Source organism: Salvelinus alpinus, chromosome 3 (genome assembly GCF_045679555.1).
Source record: "Salvelinus alpinus chromosome 3, SLU_Salpinus.1, whole genome shotgun sequence".
NCBI classification, from domain to species: domain Eukaryota; kingdom Metazoa; phylum Chordata; class Actinopteri; order Salmoniformes; family Salmonidae; genus Salvelinus; species Salvelinus alpinus.
This window is the reverse complement of record NC_092088.1, coordinates 22058239-22072687: the sequence shown is the minus strand read 5'-3', so window position 1 is coordinate 22072687 and position 14449 is coordinate 22058239. Positions and strand designations below refer to the sequence as shown.

The window sequence follows — 14449 nt, the reverse complement described above, 5'->3', positions numbered from 1 at the left end:
CAATTTGGAGCACGGGAGGGTCGGCGTATGAGTCCAAATCAAAGTATGCGAAACGGAGCCCGGAGGGCACTTCTCGAATGCGCACTCCGTTTGTACATATTTTGAAGCATGCATAGATGCAAGCTTCAACGGAAAGTATGCAAAGAAATATGATGCAACCACATACAAAAAATTATTCAAATTTTCAATAGAGCTAACTGGCTAGCTACTACTGTTAGCTATCCTGATAGCCACAAATGATTGTTAGCTAGCTACCCATGAATAATTGACATCAACTGTACCTTGATTAAATAGTTTTTGCCTGTCCACCTGCTTGCTGGCTAGCTAGATTACAACGATTCACATAGCTAGCTGATAATTATGAAGTAAAACGTTTGCTTTGTCTATTTCTTGTTTCGTCTCTATTGTTGCCATTGTCCTGGCTGGAAGAAGGTTCAGTGAATGGGGAGATACAGCGTGAGGTAATACAGTAGGAGGAGTGCGAGTGCTTCTCAAATGTAATGTTTTATGCGTTCTCCATGCGCTAGTCCTCACAAGAACGTACTCAAGAGAACATCCTCGGATAATGTACTTGGAGCATGAGAGTGTGCAGGACGGTAGTATGCATATTGAGAAACACCCACTGTTTCTCACTCATTCTCACTAACCTTTATCCCTTTGTCTTTTCCATCACTTTGTGTTATTGTGTTTTCCATTTGAAATCATTGGATGGCTAAGGAGCTCATATATTGTGGAGTCATATTCATCCCACAAAGAGGTTCCAGACCGTGCTGCTAATTTTAAACAGGTGGATGTAAGAGTTATTGAACAGGTCAATATTGTTGTTGCTGTTTATTTGGATTGCTTTTAGCCTATCATCAGGCTAATCTTCAGATAGTCTTTACATTTACAGAATACATACAAAATGCATATAAATACAATCAAAATACAATCAAAACCATGGACAATACGGTTAAACCGAACAAGCTATAGCACATTGTATGGGGGTGGTGCTGCTGGCACTAAAGAGGGCGGTTACCATTTGGAGACTGCGATTATGGCACGCATTAGCATTTCACATTCCTGCTGCTTTCCCTATCATGAGGGACAGAATTAGCACAATCTGTGGAGCTATCTTGGCTTTGCTGCAGATGGAGGGCTTTGCAGTAACCTGTATTCCCTGTGCGATTAATGAAACTAAAACCTGTTAAAGAGCCACTCTGTTGTTGTTGTTAGAACCGAAATGCCTCCTCTGCTGCTTTGTTTAGAGCTGTGTATTGGCATGTGTGAGATATCTGTTTAGAGCTATTTCATTGCCAGGAATTGATTTTGTAGTCTGTTCTTTGATAGTCACGCAGGACTGTCCTTTGGAGAGTCCTGTGTGATAGCCAAATTTATGTCACCCTACATGTCGGCGTACATTACATTTTAGTCATTTAGAAGACACTCTTATCAAGAGCGACTTACAGGAGCAATTAAGGTTAAGTGCCTTGCTCAAGGGCACATCAACAGATTCTTCACCTAGTTGGCTCATACTTCTAATGCCAATTGAGGCATTGATGTCCAAAAGTATTTTACCTCTTAAGCATCCCTTTTTAGCCACAGTCTGTCCAGCTATGATCATCATCAATACAATCGATTCTTGATCTTTCGCAAGATAAGCCAAATAGTATACTTCTCCAAAACATTTTTGAAAGATTGATAGAGAGGAACTAACTCCATTCACATGAAAGTGTTCGGGCGTTACTAACTAGTCACTTAGGGTTGCAAAGTTACCGGTAATTTACCAAAGTTACCGGAATCTTCAGTAATTTTGGTAATTTACACTTGAATAACTTCATTTTTAAAAATTCATATATAGTATAAATGTATTATATCTGGGTCCATATTGTTCATGAGTTTATAGTAGATAGACCATATTGTTCAAGAGAAAATAGCCTAATTAATGAAAAAAGCATCTAATCAACAATGGCATTATTTTCAATTAACTCTGCAACTCTTCCAACTATTGACTTTTTTCACAACTACCACCAGTTTGACACCAAAACATTGACAACAAATACATATTGACATAGTAAAGAAAATAAACGGTTGTAGAAAACAATATATAAAGGATATTTCATGCTGAAACCCTCATATTCAACACCAATGGTATTCACTACGTTGATGGTTTATATTTAGGATAACGTTTTACAGCTTTGTCATTCTATTTTTTGTTTTAAAATCATCTTTTGTAATTATTTCATATATGTTAAATGTGATAAGGCCACACAGAGGGCCAGAGATAATTACAGACAGATAATTACAGACACCTATGATAATCGGAAGGACCCAAGAAAGGCATTTCACTGTACTCGTGCATGTGACCTTAAAATCTTGAATCTTGAAACTTGAAAAGGGCCACTAGATGTCTCGTGATAGATTACATAAAATCCTTGAAAGATACCAAAATTCTGGAAGTTGACTGGTAAATTTAGAACGTTTCCAGTAATATACCCTCCCTTTGCAACCCTACTTGTCCCATTATGACATTCACCAACATTTATTTCAGTACCCCCACAAAAACAGTGACATTTTTGGTCTTTGTACAGGAGACTGTGGAAGACGAGCCAAATTGCCACAGCTGTGGAAGCAATCAAGATAATCCTAAAGTTTGATTGGCCTTAACATTATTTGTTTGAAACTCTTTCTTTTTACAGTGGGCTATAGCAAGGCAGTTTAAGCTTCAATGTATTTAAACCCCCTCCGCATGCATTTGCCTTCTGGAGTGCGAGTGCTGACACTGCTCAAAGGTAAAAGCTGGCTTCAGTGGTGTGTTTTGGTGCAGTCTGCAGAGATAGCTCGGGCTGTTGTTGTGATAGTTGACAGGACCCTATGAATTCTGATGTCTGTTATGAGGATGCCCTGCTTTGAGTGACGCCGTGTGATTGTGCAACTAATGTCATCGTGTTTATCCTTTTGCGGTTGTCTGTTGCCAAGACAGGCGACACCAATCTGTTGCAAGACGAGAATCCTGGACGCAAAACGTCTGACATTTAGAGTGTCATGAATCAGGCAGAGGTACATGTCTTCAAATCCTGAAAGCTACTTATTCATGAATAGAAAGCTTAGGTTTATGTTTCCAAGTTCCATTTCCTGTCTTCTGAGAGGACAAGATACTTTTTCCCGCCAAATAGCCCCCATATCCAACAGTGTCCAGGGGAACACATGGCTGCAGACAGTGACACGGGAGTAGAGCTACAAATGTGATGATAGGCCAGGGTACATTGGAATAAATGAGCTGGCAGCTCCAAGGTTCCATTGGAGGTTATAGGTAGAGAGGTGGCCAGATGCCCTGCAGCACTCCCCTATTGTGACTGGTAATCATTTTCACTTGACTGCGGGCAAAGGCTTTCCCTGGCAGTCCCGATGTCATCACACTAAAGGTGTGTTCTGGGGGGGGTGGCTGTGTTGACAGAAGGAAAGGACATGTTTTTGGATTGTCCAAGGCTGTTAGAGGAGAGGCAAGTTACGGCTTCTCCTCTTCACCCGTCTATTGTTCATCAGGGCTGTCCCGTGTTATCAAGCTCGGCAGCGTCTGCTACTGGTGGCTCGTCCTGTCAGACAGACAACCTGCCTAGACAGTCCTTTGTGTCTGTCTGTCTGTCTGTCTGTCTGTCTGTCTGTCTGTTGTTGTTACGTCTGTCTGTCTGTTGTTATGTCTGTTTGTCCAGTCCTGTCTGCCTACTGCCTGTCTTCCTGCCCATCCATCCATCCGTCCATCCATCTGTTTATCTCTAACCAGACCACACTGTGAACTCCAGCATACAAGCAGACAGGAGCATCAGCAGTGGTGTAGTGGATGGTATACGCTGGTATACGTCGTATCAATTAATAAGGCTGATGGAACAGATCAGAATGTTTAGTTAAAAAAATGTTGATAAGCGATTATTTCTTACAATTTTTGTCACAACAATGTGCACACGACGGCAGGCCTACGTGTGAATGTTTCAAAATGTCATTTGCGGGAAAACACAATTCTAAACTGTGCACTGCACATGTGAGCGGTTGCATGGACAGAGATGCAAATATCCATTAAAACGTTTGAAAAGAGGGTAGATCTAAAGATGCAACAACTATCAAGGGTGCTAATATGACTAGGATAATGCCTTTGGCTGCTAAACAATGAAATAAAGTTGAAAGAAAACCAATAGAACAGGAGAACACATATGAGGAAGTCTTTATAAAATAATTGCATCCAGATTTCTATGGTGGGATTTTGGCTATAGGCTACTTTAAAACAAGGTAAGACACCCTCTAAAAAGAAAAGGTTCCTGGAGTATCCTGTAGGGGTTCTTCAAATTTCAACTGTGGGGGAACCCCATTTAATGGATCCTCGAAGAACCTTTTGAAGAACCTTTAGGGGTACATTTTTTAACTACCCCCCCCCTACTATTATTATTAATACTCATAACAATTAAATCAATAACACAATATTTTAGTTGTCAGTGTTTATTCTGATTTTATTGGCAAAGCAGAATAAAAAAATCTAAATATGAGGTAAACTCCCAGCAGAGCCCCAAGTCTAATGGGTTTATCCTCTGGCGTGTTGATGTTAATGTGTTGATGTTCTCCGTATCCATAGCCAGAATGATTTTGCAGTGCATGGTGATCGAACAGGTTTCCTGCTATATTCATCAGAGGTGAAGTCTGTGAATCCCCAAAACATTTATTATACAGATGATTAACAAAACATGCACACGGCTGTATTCATACCTTGTTTTTTTGTGGTAAGTGTGGATAGAAAAAACTGTTTGGATAATGGTTTTCATACACATACCTTGTCCATAATATAGAGGCCTATGGAAGAGGCAAGGGAGGAGGATGGTACATGTGATCTGCATAACATACCAATACCAATTGACATGCCTCCTCGTCTGTATACCTGCAGACACAGACACAAATGTGAGCAGTTCAGGCATCTGCACCCAATACAGCTAGCCTTCAACATATTCTTATAGCCTACATATTATTACCTCTGTTGATTGATATCCATTTTTCTGTTTTAGAAAGATTTGCACAAATACGAAAAGAGAGATGGTATATCTTAAATTGAGAAATGTTTCAGTTAAGTAGGACTGCACCTGCTGTCCTTTCAAATGAAAATCCAAACGTTTCAGTTGGGCAGTTAGGTTCCTGCAAGAACCCCCACCAACTAACGAGGTTCCTCGATTAACCCCACCTTCTGTGGGGTTCTTGGAAGAAGCTTTTGGGGGCAATTTTCAGTGCCAAGATCCTTAAGGTTCTTCAAAGAACTTTGAGGATCTTAGAAGAACCCTTGTTGAACCCCTAATTTTTAGAGTGCATGCCTCATAATATGAAGTGAAACTTCCAGGTTTCAAACAAGGAAAGAACAGGAAAAAGAGAGAGATGATAATAGCCTTCTGGTAGGCCTAACCGTCTTCTCAATTAAATGTTAACTAGCTACAAAGTAGCATGTGCCTACCTGGCGTAATGATATCATGATTGTTTGTATCAATCCAGTGGCCATTTGTTTCGCAAACTCCATCTCATGTGCTACAGAAACACTGATAACCAAACAACAGTGCTAGGAGCCTGTGCACTTGAATTAAGATTGGGTTGGCCTGACTGTGAAAGACCAATATGGGATTTGTCATTCAGAATCTATGTCACTGTTTGTCATATCATTATTTATTTTTTACACAGGGCGCCTTTCCTTTGTGCCGTATGGGAAATATTTGGCTAAATTAGAGTATACCCACTTCTCCAGCACCACTACACCACTGAGCATCAGTCTTTTATAGAAGATGAGCAAAAAGAGGTGATTTTCATTGATCGTCACTGTTCTGTTGTGTCATGTGGCATACATTAGAGATTGTCACACCACATGACAGGAAATGTATAAGCACACTTCGCACAGGATGGAAAGGCACTGAAAAATATAGGTTTCCTCTTTTATTTAAAGCTACCAGCGATGCTCTTTAATATTTCATAAGACTGAAAAGTGTGCTGTAATCTTTGTTTCTGTGCTGTTCTGAGCATCTGAGAATGCTTTAAGACTTCACAGCAGGATCTCGCAGCAGGATCTCGCAACTGTCACTCCGGATGTAACAAGACATGACTGCGCAGTCCGATATCTCAAATCCTGATTTTGTCGTCTTTGGGATATCTCTCTCAATATCACAATTATAGGGATATCATTTAAAATGATTTAGGACTTCAAATTATGTCAGTTTCAATGGAACTTTGAGTCACAAAGGTGCTCGAAGCAAAGCTTAGCTTTTTGGTTAGCTTTTGTAGGTCCTCTCAGGCTGATCTCTGTCTGTTCCTTCATAGTACTCAGATCTTCCTACAGTTTCATCTTGAAACTCATGGATGAGAATATCTCTGGTTATCTAATAGGTCATAGTTTGATAAGCACGTGTGGTCCATAGGGGTTTATCAATACCACTTTGCCAAATACAGAAGGTTTCATAACACATTTTATTGATCGTTATAAGAGGAACAAGATTTAATATTTCCTTGAATTATTAATCCACCCATATTCATTGCGTGATACGTTTACATTATTCATGTTGCCTATGCATTGTACATATGGCTATATTAACCCTAAACCTACAGCTCATGCTGAAGGTTAGTTATGATTTGTTTATTCAATTACATGTTCAGACGTGTGTGTGTGTGTGTGTGGTGAGTATTATATACAGTGCTTTCGGAAATTATTCAGACCCCTTGACTTTTCCACATTTTGTTACGTTACAGCCTTGTTCTAAAATTGATTAAAATAATGTTTTTCCTCATCAATCTACACACAATACCCCATAATGACAAAGTTAAAACAGGTTTTTCAAAATCTGGGCAAATGTATAATTAAAAAAACACAAATACCTTATTTACATAAGTGTTCAGACCCTTTGCTGTGAGACTCAAAATTGAGCTCAGGTGCATCCTGTTTCCATTGATCATCCTTGAGATGTTTCTACAACTTGATTGGAGTTCACCTGTGGTAAATTCAATTGATTAGGCATGATTTGGAAAGGCACGCACCTGTTTATATAAGCTCCCACATTTGACAATGCATGTCTGAGCAAAAACCAAGCCATGAGGTCGAAGGAATTGTCCGTAGAGCTCCAAGACACGATTGTGTCGAGGCACCGATCTGGGAAAGGATGCCAACAGTTTTTTGCATTGAAGGTCTCCAAGAACACAGTGGCCTCCATCCTTCTTCAATGGAAGAATTTGGAACCACCAAGACTCTTCCTAGAGCTGGCCGCCCGGCCAAACTAAGCAATCGGGGGACAAGGACCTTGGTCAGGGAGGTGACCAAGAACCCGATGGTCACTCTGACAGAGCTCCAGAGTTCCTCTGTGGAGATGGGAGAATCTTCCAAAAGGACAACCATCTCTGCAGCACTCCACCAATCAGCCAGACAGAAGCCACTCCTCAGTAAAAGGCACATGACAGCCCGCTTGGAGTTTTCCAAAAGGCATCTAAAGACTCTCAGACCATGAGAAACAAGATTCTCTGGTCTGATGAAATCAAGATGGAACTCTTTGGCTCTTTGGCTATCCCTACGGTGATGCATGGTGGTGGCAGCATCATGATGTAGGGATGTTTTTCTGCGGCAGGGACAGGGAGAGGGAAAGATGAATGGAGCAAAGTACATGGAGATCCATGACGAAACCTACTCCAGAGCACTCAGGACCTCAGACTGGGGTGAAGGTTCATCTTCCAACAGGATAACAACCCTAAGCACACAGCCAAGACAAAGCAGAAGTGGCTTCGGGACAAGTCTCTGAATATCCTTGAGTGGCCCAGCCAGAGCCCGCACTTGAACCCGATCAAACATCTCTGGAAAGACATGAAAATAGCTGTGCAGCAACGCTCCCCATCCAACCTGACAGAGCTTGAGAGGATCTGCAGAGAAGAATGGGAGAAACTCCCCAAATACCGGTGTGCCAAGCTTGTAGCGTCATACCCAAGAAGACTCGAGGCTGTAATCGCTGCCAAAGGTTCTTCAACAAAGTACTGAGTAAAGGGTCTGAATATTTACGTAAATGTAATATTTAATTTTGCTACAAAATCTAAAAACCTGTTTTTGCTTTATGATTATGGGGCATTGTGTGTAGATTGATGAGGATTTTTTTTTAATCAATTTTAGAATAAGGCTGTAACGTAACAAAATGTGGAAAAGTCAAGGGGTCTGAATACTTTCCGAATGCACTGTACTACAGTAGCAGCATTGGTCAGGGTTTGGCTATATATTGTTGTTCCACTCCCATCTGCCAACTCCCTCCTAAACTCTATCATGTCACACTTCCCTTCTGTCCTAGTGCCCTTTGTGCCTTGAAATCAACCCTAAAACTCCTGTACCCACCACCACACTCACTTCGACCGTTTACACCACCACAAACTACTCCACACACGGTGTGTGAGGCAGAGTGGGAGGGCCAGCCGGTTTGAGTGTGCTGATTGGTTAGTGGGGTGGTTAGTGGGTGTGGTCTGAGGCAGCGTTGCCTGCAGGGGGAGGCTGGCCAGTATAGCAGCAGCCTGGAGTAGTTGGGCAGGTCTATGCATCTACTGCATGCTGCAGCCGGGTAAGGAAGGAAGGAAAGAGGGCAAGAAGGAAGGAGAGAAGACGGACTAAGAAGTCCGTGTGGGAGGTGTAAATCCACTGTGGATGAGCATGCTGAGGGGAGAAGAAGAGGTGATAGAGAAGGAGGGAAGAGAAGAGAGGCAGGGAGGCAGGAGAGGAGATTCGGCTGGCTATATGTGTGAGGCTGCAGTTGCTGCTTCTCCCTCTGCTGTTTCTGCACTGTGTGGTCGATCACGATAAAGCTTCACCAAGATAACAGAAGGCTTTGACAGAGGATGAAGGTGTGTACTGTATCTAATATTTGGGTGTAATTATAATGACTAACTGAAGAGATGAGGATTAGTCAGAGCATGGGAAAGTAAGCCTGTTTGAGTGTGTGGTTTGCCTGCGAGGGGTGTGTGTGTGCGTTCGTGCATGCGTGAGAGAGAGCATTTGTGAGTAAATATGTATGCATGGGGGTGTGTCAATATTAGTGTATACTTAGAATATGAGGGCATGTCAATGTAAGCACTTTCAAGTAGTTTTTCTGTCCCACATATATGTACTTTACAGAAGAACTGAGCAGGATTTTGCATAAGTGCAATGCATCAAACACTTGATATTTATTTTTTCAGTGTATCGTAATTCAAAACCCAGTACTACTATAGTTGTGTGTGTGCGTGTGCCTGTGCCTGTGCCTGCCGGTGCCGGTGCCGGTGCCTGTGCCTGTGCCTGTGCCTGTGCCTGTGCCTGTGCCTGTGCCTGTGTGATGGTTAAAAATATACAGGTCAGTATTGGAGAACTTACTGTAGGCCTATGTGGTTTATCTAAATGAGGCGTCTGGAATCTTTGCTTTGGCTCTCAGTAGGAAAATAATGCTCAGACGCTGACAGTCTCCTTCCCTTTATCAGAGCCAGTAGCTTCAGTCCCTTCATCAATGTAGCGCATGTTAACTCTGTTCTCTCAGATAGTGGGGCCAACCAGATACTTCACTGGAAAACAGTGCTAATTGAAAACAAAATAGCCCTTGTATTAATTGGTTCTCATCGAGTCCTGACAACTGGTTCAGTTTAGGACAGTTTAGGACTTAGCACTGAGATGTTTTCTCTCCTGTGTTGGTAATGTCTCCAAGGACTGGGTTTTCTTTCTCAAACATGAGCTGGCTTAGAGACTGTCTCTGTGGTTCAAAGAGAGGAAGAACAATTGAGAGCATTTGATCAGAGTTGTCAAGTAGATTCAAATATGCGTTTTCACTCCTACCTTCACCCTACAGCCACTAATAAAATACATGTGACCCTCCTGTTAATAACACTGATGCTCCATTAGTCAATAAATGGATGGACACATAAGCCTCCTTGTCTTAAACTGAACAATGTGCTGCTGGCCCAGAAAGAGCTTGAGATAAAGGGATGTTTACTAGAAAACAAAATATTGAGGTGTGTCTTCGTCACATGCTGTTTTTCTCCTGAAATGCTTTTGCTATGTCATTCGTCATTGTTTCTTTAAAAAGTCACAAAAGCAGTGAGGAATAGATCTTTACCTGACACAAGGTCATGTACCACTTCATACCATTCCACTAGTGAGTACTGATGGAAAACACCTCTTTTCTTCTCCATCTCTCTCTCTCTCTCTCTCTCTCTCTCTCTCTCTCTCTCTCTCTCTCTCTCTCTCTCTCTCTCTCTCTCTCTCTCTCTCTCTCTCTCTCTCTCTCTCTCTCTCTCTCTCTCTCTCCCTCTCTCTCCCTCTCTGACATGCACAGACAGACAGACAGACAGACAGACTCTCTCTCTCTTTCCCTTTGTGCCGCCTGTATGAGTCAGCGCACCTTCATCTTTGTCTCTGTCTCAGTCCCTCTTGGAAGAAAGTTGAGAGAGAGAGAGAAAGAGACGAGAGAGAGAGAGAGAGAGAGAGAGAGACGAGAGAGAGACGAGAGAGACGAGAGAGAGAGAGATGGCTTTGTCTCTGTTCCAACCAGAGTCATATTTTAAATGTTAAGGGCAGCTACGTACAGTACGGTACAACTCTCATATTACATCAGCCTTGTTAGTAAGCTTCTCGGCACTGTTAATTCAGTACAGCATATTGGAGGTTCATTGAGTTTGTAGTGTATTGTAGGAGCGACAGCTCCTTACTAAGCGTCTGCTTCAGATATGTGTGAGACATACAGTGAACAATGACCGGCGGTCATACTATCCCAAGGAATCCATGCTGTCAACATTCAATCAATGGGAGTAGGAGAGTATAGATAGAATTGCCAGAGTCATGTCTTTGCTATGACCGTATTCCTCACACATGAAGGGACTACAAAACTTTTCTTCTCTCCTGGCTTTGAGGCGTCACAACACTGCGAAGCTTGCTGTCATGCTGCTGAAATCATAGCTGCCTGCTTAAGACGGTCAGCAAGCTTGTGGCTAATATTAGCACGCTCACACCGTCGTTTCCCTGCAGCCTAATATTAGCTCTCTGTGCTCACTGGGGTTTAATTATCTGTGTGATTTGACTCAAACACACACATACGCACACACATACCCTGAGCCCCCTTGCACTGATTGCTGGAGGGGTGTCAAATTCGCCTGGTGTGTGTCCGTCCTCTGTGCTTTGTGTCTGTCCTTCTGTAACAAGCCTCATAGAGTCACGAATGGAGAAGCTCCTTGGGTTGTCATGGAGAGCAGAAATGGAGGAGAAATCCATACAACCCAAGGACATCAGACAATCAGTATCTCTGATAAGATTCAGGAGTTTCTGACTTACGTCTGATTTGACCATGGCATTCTCATCCTATATCTGATTCTATTATATAAGTCACAGTAATTACAGTACCTGTCAAAAGTTTGGACACACCTACTCATTCAAGGGTTTTTCTTTATTTTTACTATTTTCTACATTGTAGAATAATATTGAAGACATCAACACTATGAAATAACACATATGGGATCATGTAGCAACCAAAAAAGTGTTAAACAAATCAAAATATATTTTATATTTGAGATTCTTCAAAGTAGCCACCTTTTGCCTTGATGACAGCTTTGCACACTCTTGGCATTCTCTCAACCAGCTTCACCTGGAATGCTTTTCCAACAGCCATGCTGGTTAAGTGTGCCTTGAATTCTAAATAAATCACTGCAGTGTCACCAGCAAAGCACCCCCACACCATCACACCTCCTCCTCCACGCTTCATGTTGGGAACCACACATGCGATCATCCATTCACCTACTCTGCTTCTCACAAAGACACCGAAATCTCAAATTTGGACTCATCAGACCAAAGGACAGATTTCCACCGGTCTAATGTCCAAGTCTCTTCTTCTTATTGGTGTCCTTTAATAGTGGTTTCTTTGCAGCAATTCGACCACGAAGGCCTGATTCACACAGTCTCCTCTGAACAGTTGATGTTGAGATGTGTCTGTTACTTGAACTCCATGAAGCATTTATTTGGGCTGCAAGTTCTGAGGCTGGTAACTCTAATGAACTTACCCTCTGCAGCAGAGGTAACTTATGGTCTTCCTTTCCTGTGGCATTCCTTATGAGAGCCAGTTTCATCATAGCCCTTGATGGTTTTTGCGACTGCACTTGAAGAAACGTTTAAAGTTCTTGAAATGTTCCCGTATTGACTGACGTTCATGTCTTAAAGTAACGATGGGACTGTCGTTTCTCTTTCCTTATTTGAGCTGTTCTTGCCATAATATGGACTTGGTCTTTTACCAAATAGGGCTATCATCTGTATACCAACCCTACCTTGTCACAACACAACTGATTGGCTGAAACGCATTAAGAAGGAAAGAAATGTTAATACAACTTTTCCTTTAAGTCCAAGTCAACAGTAAATCAGTAACCACATGGCAGCTGGCTAGTGGTAATGATCTCGCTCCATTGGGACTCTTGGCGCAGCAGACCGGTGTGTGTGTGTTTGTGACTGGAGAGCGCCCGTATCCCGCCAGCCTGCATGCCAACTTGGCCAACTCTCAGTGAGCAGGGCATTCAAAGGTGGCACTGCAGCATGTATACCACCGGTACTAAGGATAGACGAGGAGGAGGACAATATGTCCCTTAACTCTGTTCCATGGCATCTGGGTGCTAGTCGGGAAGTGTTGCTTACCTAAGCCCTATGTAAGTCCGTAACCGCAGGCTACTTCCTGTAAATCTCAACTCTGATCACTTTGTCTTCCTGCCACTTCCTCTCTCCCTGTCGTTGACACAGATTTTTCGTCCTCTCTTCCTCTGTCTCTTTCTGTCTTTTTCTCCCTCACAGTCCTGTCTGGGCCGACGTGGTAATGGATAGTAGGGCGTCAATGAAGTTGAGGCTCATCAGCCTCCAAAATCAATACGGCCCGGTGTCGTCTTTCAGCTGACGGCCTTGACAGCTACAAACATAACTGATAGTTGTGGTTCATCAGCCAGTAGCTCTCTGAGGTGAGATCATTGCTACCAGGAACAGGAGTGGCTGTCACGTTTATGACACTGGTTAAGGAGATTATCTTCCTGTTGACACCATTTAGACAATGAGACCTCATGGGGCCCACTGCTGTAAAACTCCTGTAACAAATTTTAAGGCGTCTACATTGCCTGTGAGGCGTCTACATTGCCTGTGAGTTGGCGCTTGCTCCGCTGAATGAATGTGCGATGGGTCGTTCCACGAATAGAGGGCATTTTATGTTCTTGAGACGTTATGTGGGGTGGCATGTAGCCTAGTGGTTAGAGCGTTGGGCCAGTAACAGTAAAGGTTGCTAGATCGAATCTCCGAGCTGACAAGGTAAAAATCTGTTGTTCTGCCCCTGAACAAGGCAGTTAACCCACTGTTCCTAGGCTGTCATTGTAAATAAGAATTTGTTCTTAACTGACTTGCCTAGTTAAATAAGGGTTTAAAAAAATGTGAGTGCATTTTATTATGAGATTAAACACGTAATTTAACAATAGGATCACATACATCTACAGTCTAACTAAACTAACTAAGCTAAAATTCCAATAGTAGTGTATTTTCATTCAAATAAATGTGTTGTTTTCTCAGAAAATCCAAGTTTTGGCATGTCTCATGTCTGTCCGACCCACTTAACCCCAACATTTCTCCAAGGTTTCACCATCATCGTAAAGCCCTAGTATTTTGTCGCTTTGACAAAGTCATTTCTGACGATGATAGTTTATTTCATGCGATGAGTGATTAATTTACATTTGTACCCAAGGTTTAAGGTCAACCCTGTTACGTGAACTGAACTCTCGTTTTAATATGGTGAAACTATTCGTTTTTAAAGTCATTTTTTTCAAAAGAAATATTGTACATCTAATAGGCTTGTCAAATCATATTGTAAAAGCAGGTCAGCTGGTTCTAGTCTTTATGGTCATTTCCTGGTGTTTTGTGGTTGAAAACTGAGTGAGTCGAGGATAACGCGTCAATGCTGTTACCCATAGATAGATAGGCTAGAAATGTTTTGACAAGTTCAAATGTTTTGCTAGGCTTGTATTTCATTGTCCCTCCTTGTTGCGCACAACACGCTTCCATTCCTCCTGTCACAAGGGGAGTTATGGCTGATTTAAGCTGAAATTGTCAACCCTGTTATGGTCAACCCTGTCACTTTTTAATTGTCAGTTTAATGTCATATTTCTTAATTTAACCTCTTGAGTTAGGAAAACATGTTTGTTATGAAGTTGAACATGTGCTCTTTATGACATAATGTTAAAAGTATAATTCGTTTTTTTTTATGCCAAAATTCCACTACCCAAAGGCACTCTAAGCATGGAATGAAACTGATGTGGAGGGAGGTAGGGGTCAGAGAAGGGGGGTAAGCAGGCATAGAGGAGTAGTCTTTGTAAAATACTATGTGTGTGTGTGTGTGTGTGTGTGTGTGTGTGTGTGTGTGTGTGTGTGTGTGTGTGTGTGTGTGTGTGTGTGTGTGTGTGATGC

General features: G+C 42.1%; 1 protein-coding gene across 4 annotated transcripts in view; it reads left to right on the top strand.

Annotated features, from left to right (window-relative positions):
* The window catches only part of LOC139570287 (PH and SEC7 domain-containing protein 1-like), an 82675-nt gene that overhangs the window by 5898 nt on the left and 62328 nt on the right, over nucleotides 1-14449 (top strand). For 3 of the 4 annotated variants that reach the window (XR_011674042.1, XM_071392046.1, XM_071392044.1), the window contains exon 1: nucleotides 8544-8856. The exons of the other annotated variant lie outside the window; for it this stretch is intronic. The gene's annotated coding sequence lies outside the window, so the exon portion shown is untranslated. Of the gene's footprint in view, nucleotides 1-8543; nucleotides 8857-14449 lie in introns of those variants that run through there. 4 annotated transcript variants of the gene reach the window in all.